Raw genomic sequence first — 8,853 nt, forward strand, 5'->3', positions numbered from 1 at the left:
CTTAAACTTGGGGAAACAACTTAGAAATTTTTATAATTCTCAAAAATAAACTTATCATGCTTTGATTCTCTAATTCCTTAAAGTTTAAACAATCAATGCATAAATGCCTATGTTTTAATCCAAGACATATCAATAAAAATCATAAATTAGTCAAAATTCATTCTAATAATGATATGAGAAGATTATTTGAGAACAAGACAAAATTCAGGGATTTTTCTGATAATGAAATAAATAACCCCTCACACTCAAGATGTACATTGCCCTCAATGTACAAAGATATATAATAGTGATATAAAGATAATATCAGAAGAGAGAGGGAGAGAAGTGAAACTTCCTGAATGTTGAATAGAATCCTTGAATTGGAGGTATGGAGAATAGTCGACCAGTGCAATGATAAGATTGGAGGAGGATACTCCGGTGGTGGTAGAGGTTGGGTTCCACAACCACGGTGTCCAATGAAGAGGTTAACATGGTGGTCGGCCAGGACATGACAGTCGTGGAGTACCTTTTCCAGTAGAGTTTCAAGTTCCTAAATGATGGTGAGTTTTGGAGCTCTTTATAATTGTGATAAAATAAAGAACTCTTCAGGAAATATAAAGAAGCATAATTACTCGTAATGAAATAGCCGAAACTATAAATTGTTCAATAAAAATTATAAAACCTAAAAATGAAATAGTATTAAAGGAAAATAAAATAAAAAGTACTTTAAGAAGATAAATAAAGATAAAAGTGACAATAAAAATAATAAATAAAAAGTATTTAAACATCCTCATCGCCGAATGGTTCACGAGGTGGTGGTGGTGATGACATGTGAAGGTGCTGACAAATCTGATGTAGAGTAGCATCAATGTGATCAAAACGATGAAAACACTGCTGCTCAAATTGAGTAAGGCGCTCAAAGATGTCAGAGTATGAAGCTGCCGCATGAACTGGACAATGGATGGGTGGTGGCTAAGACGGTGGATCCTCATGACGTGGAGGGACATCATCAGTAATGTCTTCTGGGTCCTCCTCCTCGGCGGACTGGACCAGGCGGTACTGCGGAGGGTCAACTCCACGTCGTCGCTCGATCATCCTCATATGTAGCATACTCGAGATGCCCTGTGGGGACATCTGACCGATGAGGGTGAAGGAAGATGCTTGTGCCGCCGTGTTGTGGAGGCCAAAATACCGCGCCAAGCGAGTCACATAAGGGCCGAAGATATGACTCCCTTCCTATGCCGCTCCATCTGATGGTGAATGGCGAGGGCAATGAAATAGACAAGGTCGAAGACGTGCCCGTTCACCATACTTAATAAAAGTTAGGAGTTGTAAGTGTTAACGACGTCGGTGCTCTCTCGTCGCCCTGTTAGGGTGTGGGCCAAGATGGTGTGTAAGTACCTCAGGGATGGGGCGAGGGTTGATGCCTTAGAGCCGCTGGGGTCATAGGTGGCCGAGTCAAGGACTAAAGCACTCTAACACTTCAAAAGAGAATAGTGGATATGGAGATGGAGGGTGTCGAGTCGTCCATGAACTCCTCTATATATAGCCCTAATGCAATTTCAAACTCAGGTACGCTCAACTGGCGCACTAAACCGCCGAAACAAAACTAGATCGTTCCAGGATCATCGAACTGTGTCATGACGACTTAAAGGTGGAAGGTCGAGCAGAGTTCGAGTGTGAGCTCAAGGTACATTGGCTCGATGATTTTGAAAATAAGGCCCCATGGGTCAATCATCAGAAGGGCTCGGATCACGTCAGCCAGTTGGATTTTTTCAAGTGCTGCCCAATCAATGCAGCAGCCCACACTTAGGAGTCTGGCCCGTAGTATCTGAAAAAGTTCCTCCTGTGGTCCCGAGGGAAACTGGAGGAATGGATACCTAATTTCTGCGGTAGGACCCGACGATGATGTTGCTCTTTTCCTCTTCTTTGAGGCGGGGACGGCGATTTTCTTGCCACGTGGATTTGACATGGTATCTGCAATGGCAAGACAAAGTTATAGAAATATCCCCCAAGAATAGCATGGAAAGGTATGTAAGCATGTTAAAATTAAATAAGAATACTTCATGGGCTTCATAAGCAAAAGGGAAGATGTACCGAAAAGTAACTAAGTCCTAATGGAAAGATATATCAGGTCATTAGTAACAATAAGAACATGAAAATCGTGCTAAATGAAATACCTAGTGAATGAATGCATATGGGATTGATAATATGTAATATGGTGTGGGTAAGCATGAAATCCATGGAAACAAGAGAAAAATGGAAAATGTAGCAAAATGTATCGACTAAAATGGCAAATTTCTAACAAAGAGCATAAGCATTACTATAATTAGAACCATGAATATTAAGCAAAATAGTCAAATAACACAATAAAAAATCATAAAATTAGTAAATGAATTGAAGAGAATAGAGAGAAAAGAGTGAACAAACGAAATAGCTTGGTAGAGGGAGGAGCTTGGGTCGTCGATGGTGATGCTATGGTCGGCGCACGGGCGTGGCAGGGAGGGTGTGTGAAAGGATTTCGGTGGCTAGTGTTTGATATTTGGGGAAGGGGATGATGAATACTGGTTGGTTTATATAGATTTTGGGGCACACGGCCTTGGGATACGCCTGTGTGTCCTAATTTTAGCCCGTGTGTATCGTGATTTTCAAATTTGGGCGCGTCTGAAATTTGGCCCACGCCCTTGTTCTTTGGGCATGTTGATGCACACGGTCGTGTCTCATGATCGTGTTCTACTTCGTTCGTTTCTCCCACGCCCGTGTATGTATGTCCACGCCCGTGTTGTTTTGTCAGTCTTGACCACGGGCATGTCGCACACCCATATTGTTTTCTCAATTTCAACCATGGCCTCTAGACATGGGTGTGTCCCATGCCTGTGTTTTTTTTTGACAGATTCACCCACGGCCATGTCACAAAGCCGTGGCAACTTATCGACTCCCGTGTTGGGGAAAAATGTGACAGCCCAAAATTGACCCTAGCCGGGAAGTGGTTTCGGGACCGCTAAACCGAGTCACCGAAAGGTTTGAATGTGATGTTTATTGTCTAGAATATGTAATCATGAATGTGTAAAAATTTCAAGCTTCGATTTAGTCGATTGCATGTGAATTTAGTCAATAGGACTTATATGAGAAAATTTTAAAATGTGATAGGTCAATGCATGAGGACCTATTAGTGCATGTGGAAGAAAAAGGGGACTTGCATGTCAAATTCCCCCTCCCTAATATGTAGTGGCCGGCCATGCTATAGGTGGAAACATGTCTCCAACATGTTATGCTAGTGATGCATGTTAAGAATAATAAAATAATAAGCATGGTGATTAAATAATGAAAGAAGGGTGATGGAGAAAAAAAAAAAGTACATGGTCTCACCCCCCCTTGTTGCCGTGAATTGAAGAAAGAAAACAAAAAAAAAAAAAAGAGTTCATTCTTAAACATCCTTGGCCGAATAGAGGAAAGAAAGGAAGGGGAAAAAGGCTTGAGAAAAATCGGCTATGGTGGTGGTTAGACTAAGGTATGTTTGATGTTGTCTTTGAGATGCATGCATGTTTTAAATAGCCCATGTTTAAACTTTGAATCTTGTTGATAACATGAGCAATCGGTCATGAGAAAGTGTTCAAGGAAAAGGTTGTTGATGAAAGAAATTAATGTGTTAAGGGATTATATGAAACTTATTCATGTTTATATATGTTATATGCAACGAAAATGGTTGATGATTTTGGAGGTGATTAGCTTGAATCGGCCACGGTATATCCATAAACACGATCTATGCTTGTTATGTTACTCATGGTTAAAACAATTCGGCTAGGACATTCGGCCATGGATGGTTGTATTTCTTTGATGTTGTTTTTGATGCCTTAGGGCATTGAGAGTTGATTATAGATGAGGTGAGCTTCTTGATTTAAAAATTTGATGGATGTTAAGCTAATTGGGCAACCAAAGGTTCAATATTTTTGTTATGAGGTCATATGTGCATTCGGCCATGGTCTTTGCTTGAATATGAGAATTGTAATGTGATTTTCCTAAATTGTCTATGAATTTGGTTGTTGATTTCATGGTAATGGTATATTGAATCCATGAGAATTTAGTAAGGTTGCATTCGGCAACTTACTTGAAATTAAAAATCGATGTCTAAGCTTAGGTGATTTCGATGATGATATATGTGTGTATACATAAGTATATTTAGTTGATTCGGCTTTGGTAGTTGCATGAGATTATTAGCCGAATATACTAACATACATGTACATGTGAGATTGGATTGTAAATATTTAGCAAGGTGGTTAAACTAGTTAAATTATTGATATAGCTCAAGGAGCTAAAGGAGGTGAATCGAGCAAAGGCAAAGAAAAGGTTATCGAGTAGCCGAGTTGGAACCGTCTTACCCAACACGAGGTAAGTCATTAAGCATGTAGTTGGTATTATTTCAATGGTCATAATGTTGTGTATTGATGCTGAATGGAATGAATAAATGTACATATATATATGCATGTACGTATGTGATGATGAAATTGTTGAATGAAATAAATGAGGTGAGATGTAATGAGTTGTTGATCTCGGCACTAAATGTGCGGGATAACCATTTATGACCATGAGATTGGTGCTAAGTGCGCGGGATTAAATTGTACAGCACTAAGTGTGCGATTCTACTTTGTTGCACTAAGTGTGCGAAATGAATATGATGCACTAAGTGTGCGAATTGACCATGCGGCACTAAGTGTGCGGGTTTGACTATGTAGCACTAAGTGTGCGATTTGATTACGTGGCACTAAATGTGCGAGTTGATTATATAGCACTGAGTGTGCGGGCTCAATATACATTCGTGAATCATTATGGACACTATGTGTGCGACACTATTGAGCTGATCGCGGACAGCGGATCGGGTAAGTGTCTTGAGGACACGGCTAATATATGCTATGCGTATACTTGGTGTTGAGCTCGGTAAGTTGAACCTATGTGACAACTATACTTGAAGTCACGTACATAAAAATTTATCGTAGGATGGGTGAAAGGCCGTTTTGTGGTTTGATTGTAACGAAAATAAATTGATTTATGAAAATGCTTCAATGTCCTATTGATGAGTATATGAATTGTGAAGGCATGAATTGATATGAAATTGAATCGGTAGGTTGGTGGAACTATGGTATGGTTCGGTATGGATGGAGTAAATTGTCTCATTCCATTTTATTCCTCTTGTGATAATGTTATTGATGTATAGTAGAGCATTGCTTATGACTTACTGAGTTATAAACTCACCCGGTGTTTCCTTGTCACCCATTATAGGTTGCTTGGACTCATCAATTTTTACGGGGTCGGGCCGTCAACGAAGTCATCACACCAGATAGCTAGTTTTGGTACTTTCTTCTTAGTGTGCTTAGAAGATCATTTTGGCATGTATAAGCTAGTACGTTGTGTTTGAATTATGGCATGTAAACTTTAAGCCATGCGAAAATGGCACGAATGTTCGATTGAGTTGGATCAAGGGTAGGCATGAAATGGACCTAGTTACTTTCGTAACAGATGCTGGCAGCAGCAGTGTCATGAGATTGAAAAATCACTAAAAATAGTAGGAGTGGAATTAATTGATGAATAAATTATGTAATCGAAGCTCGATGAGTCTGTTTTCATGAGGAAGTAACGAAAAGATCATATGGGCAGTATATTAAGAGATAATCAGATTTTAGTGGGACAGGGCCAGAACGGTTTCTGGATTCCCTGCTCCAACTTTGGAAATTCATTATAAATTAACCAGAGATAATTAGGGGTCGTACCATATATGTGCAGATTCCTCTCTGAGTCTAGTTTCCATAGAAACAAACGGCAACAGTATTGAAGCCCCGTGCAGGGAGATATCCCAGTCGTAATGGGCAAAGGTCAGTGTAGTCGACCCCTGCAACTTGGGGAACTTTGACTAATAAACTGTACTAATTGGCCCAACCAAAAATTCTAGAAAAAAATACATAGATGGGCACATGAGTCTAGTTTCTGGGAAAAATTACGAAACTGATTTTCGAGTTACGAAACTCAAGATATGAATTTTAAAACGACTAGTACACAGATTGGGCAGTGTCTGGAAAATAAATTTTGTAAGAGGGTAAAGCCAGTCAACACCTCGTGTTCGACCCCGATGACGGTTTCGGGTTTGGGGTGTTACAAAAAATTTTACCCTGTTTCAACACAGTCATATTGCATGGCCGTGTTGCCTTCCGTGGTATGGGCATGGCCTAAGGTACGCCCGTGTGCCTGGCCGTGTGGTTTTGGAAAACCTGTGTTCAGTGACTTAGTTAGTGAATTAAATGTTAAAAACTAAAATTTAAAGAAGTTAACACCGTTAGTGCTCGGGTTGCCTCCGGAGAAGCTCTTATTTATAGTCTAAGCTCGACTTACCTCTCTGTTACGCGGTCATGGTGGTGTGAGGAGTTTACACTCCTCATCCTTGCTATCAATTTTATAAAAATAAGGTTTTAGATGAGTACCATTTACCTTGAACGTACCGAATTTGGGATGAATTACCTCGGCTGTGTCATATAGGAAAATGCTAAGTACCGTAAGAGGAATTTCTCCATTAGGTTCAGAGGTGGCAATCCGAGGGTCTGCTGCATCTAGTAGTACTTTTTATCCAACCTTAAGTTGATTTGGTGAAATATTGAGCTCGTCATGGCGTGGTTTTGGTTTATCGTGTGATCTCGATTTCTGTGTCCGTCATTCATCTAGTTCATCGACTTGTAGCCTTCATTCTTTATAGATGGGTCCTTTTTCGTTACTCGAACAAGGCTCAAGTGTGTTCTTTGAATGTGTTTCCTGTAAAGAAGGTTTCACTACATGATCAGTATTAGTAGTACGATTTATGCAATCACCCTCGATATTTGATGTGTCAATTGAATTACGAGCTTGAAGAGTGATTGTTTCCTCACCCACACGAAGTGTGAGTTCACCTGTACCAACATCAATTATAGTTTTAGCAGTTGCTAAAAAGGGCTTTCCTAAAATTAAAGGTATGTCACTATCCTTTTCTATGTCTAGAACAACAAAATCAATTGGGAATATGAATTTGTCAATTTTAACGAGTACATCTTCAATAATACCCTTAGGAAATCTGATTTTTTTGTCTGCTAACTGAATGTTCATCCTAGTTTGTTTGGGTTTCCCAAGACCTAGTTGTTTAAACATTTTATAATGCATGACATTGATACTAGCCCTTCAATCAGCCAAAGCATTATTAACATCTAAGCTACCAATTAAACAAGGAATCGTAAAACTCCTTGGATCTTTTAATTTTTTGGCCAGCTTATTCTGTAGTATGGCTGAGCAAACTACATTTAACTCCACATGCGACGCCTCATCCAACTTCCGTTTATTTGTTAAAAGCTCCTTTAGGAATTTGACTTTGTTTGGCATCTGTGAAAGAGCTTCAATAAACGGTAAGTTAATATGTAATTTTTTTAATAATTTAAGGAATTTACGGAATTATTCATCTGTGTGGTCTTTCCTTGTTGCATTGGGGTGTGGCACACGAGGTTTGTACTCTTTGCTTACCGATGTTTGTTCACTGTGGTCTACCTCACCTTTTCTTTTACTTACCATAATTCCTTGCCTCGGTTCTAGTTTAGGTTCGGCTAACCCTTCCTCATCTTGAATGGTAACTGCATTGAGTTGTTCCCTTGGGTTAGATTCAGTGTTACTCGGCAGGTTACCTTCTGGTCGTTCAGAAATCAATTTGGCAAGTTGGTCTATCTGAGTTTTGAGCCATTGGGTCGACGCTTGTTGATTGTTAAGTGCTGTTTCGGTATTCTCAAAGTGAGTTTTGGACACTGAGATAAACTTTGTTAGCATCTCCTCAAGGTTCGGCTTCTTTTCCTGTTGGTAAGGTGGTTGTTGAGAACCAGAGGGTGTTGTGGCCTTTGATTTCATTGACTGCCCCATGAGAAATTGGGATGGTTCCTCCAACCTGCATTATAAGTATTACTATATTGGTTATTTTGAGGTCCAGAGTTATTGTTACCCATATATTGGACTTGTTTCTCCTCGATGCTAGGGTTGAAGGGTTGATATTTTGTGTATGCTCCTCATCCATTTGAATTGCACCTCATCACTAGATGTACCTGAGTAGAACCACACAAACCGTGAATCTTTTTATTTAAGAGTTCTACCTGGTTAGATAGCATAGTAACCGCATCGAGGTTGAAAACATCGGCTGCTTTCTTCGGCTTTATCTTCATAACTTGCCACTAATAGTTATTTAGTGACATCTCCTCAATAAATTTGTAAGCCGCACTAGATATTTTGTTATTCAAAGTGCCACCGGCAGCTGCGTCGATGAGTTGCCTCGTTGAAGGGTTCACATCGTCGTAAAATGTCTGAACCTGTAGCCAAAGTGGTAACCCATAGTGAGGGCACCTTCTCAAAAGATCCTTGTAACTCTCTTATGCATCATAGAGTGTTTCTAGATCCATCTGCACAAAAGAAGAGATGTCATTCCTCAACTTAGTCGTTTTAGCCGGCGGGAAATATTTAAGTAAAAACTTTTCGGTCATTTGTTCCCAAGTAGTGATCGACCCTCGTGGTAACGAACTGTTTAGTTTTGTTCCTCAACGAAAAGGGAAACAACCGAAGGCAATGGCATCATCAGAAATGCCATTGATTTTAAAAGTGTCGCAAAACTCCAGAAAATTTGCCAAGTGATTGTTTGAATCCTCATCCTGCAAACCATCAAACTGAACAAATTGTTGTATCATTTGAATTGTGTTAGGTTTCAGTTTAAAATTATTTGCAGCAATAGCAAGTCTAACTATACTTGACTCAGTTCCTATTAAATTAAGTTTAGCATAATCATACATAGTGCGTGGAGCAGGATTCTGATTTACTGGATCAGCAGCAATC

The 8,853-nt window shown here is 39.7% G+C and overlaps 1 non-coding gene across 1 annotated transcript; it reads left to right on the forward strand.

Moving 5' to 3' along the window:
* The first annotated feature begins 8,352 nt into the window (after positions 1–8,352).
* On the forward strand, positions 8,353–8,459 carry LOC121228405 (small nucleolar RNA R71). Its single transcript, XR_005925981.1, has one exon. It is a non-coding gene; the product is annotated as a small nucleolar RNA R71 (small nucleolar RNA).
* Positions 8,460–8,853: the final 394 nt, after the last annotated feature.

The sequence above is a fragment of the Gossypium hirsutum genome, chromosome A04, assembly GCF_007990345.1.
Source record: "Gossypium hirsutum isolate 1008001.06 chromosome A04, Gossypium_hirsutum_v2.1, whole genome shotgun sequence".
Classification (NCBI taxonomy): domain Eukaryota; kingdom Viridiplantae; phylum Streptophyta; class Magnoliopsida; order Malvales; family Malvaceae; genus Gossypium; species Gossypium hirsutum.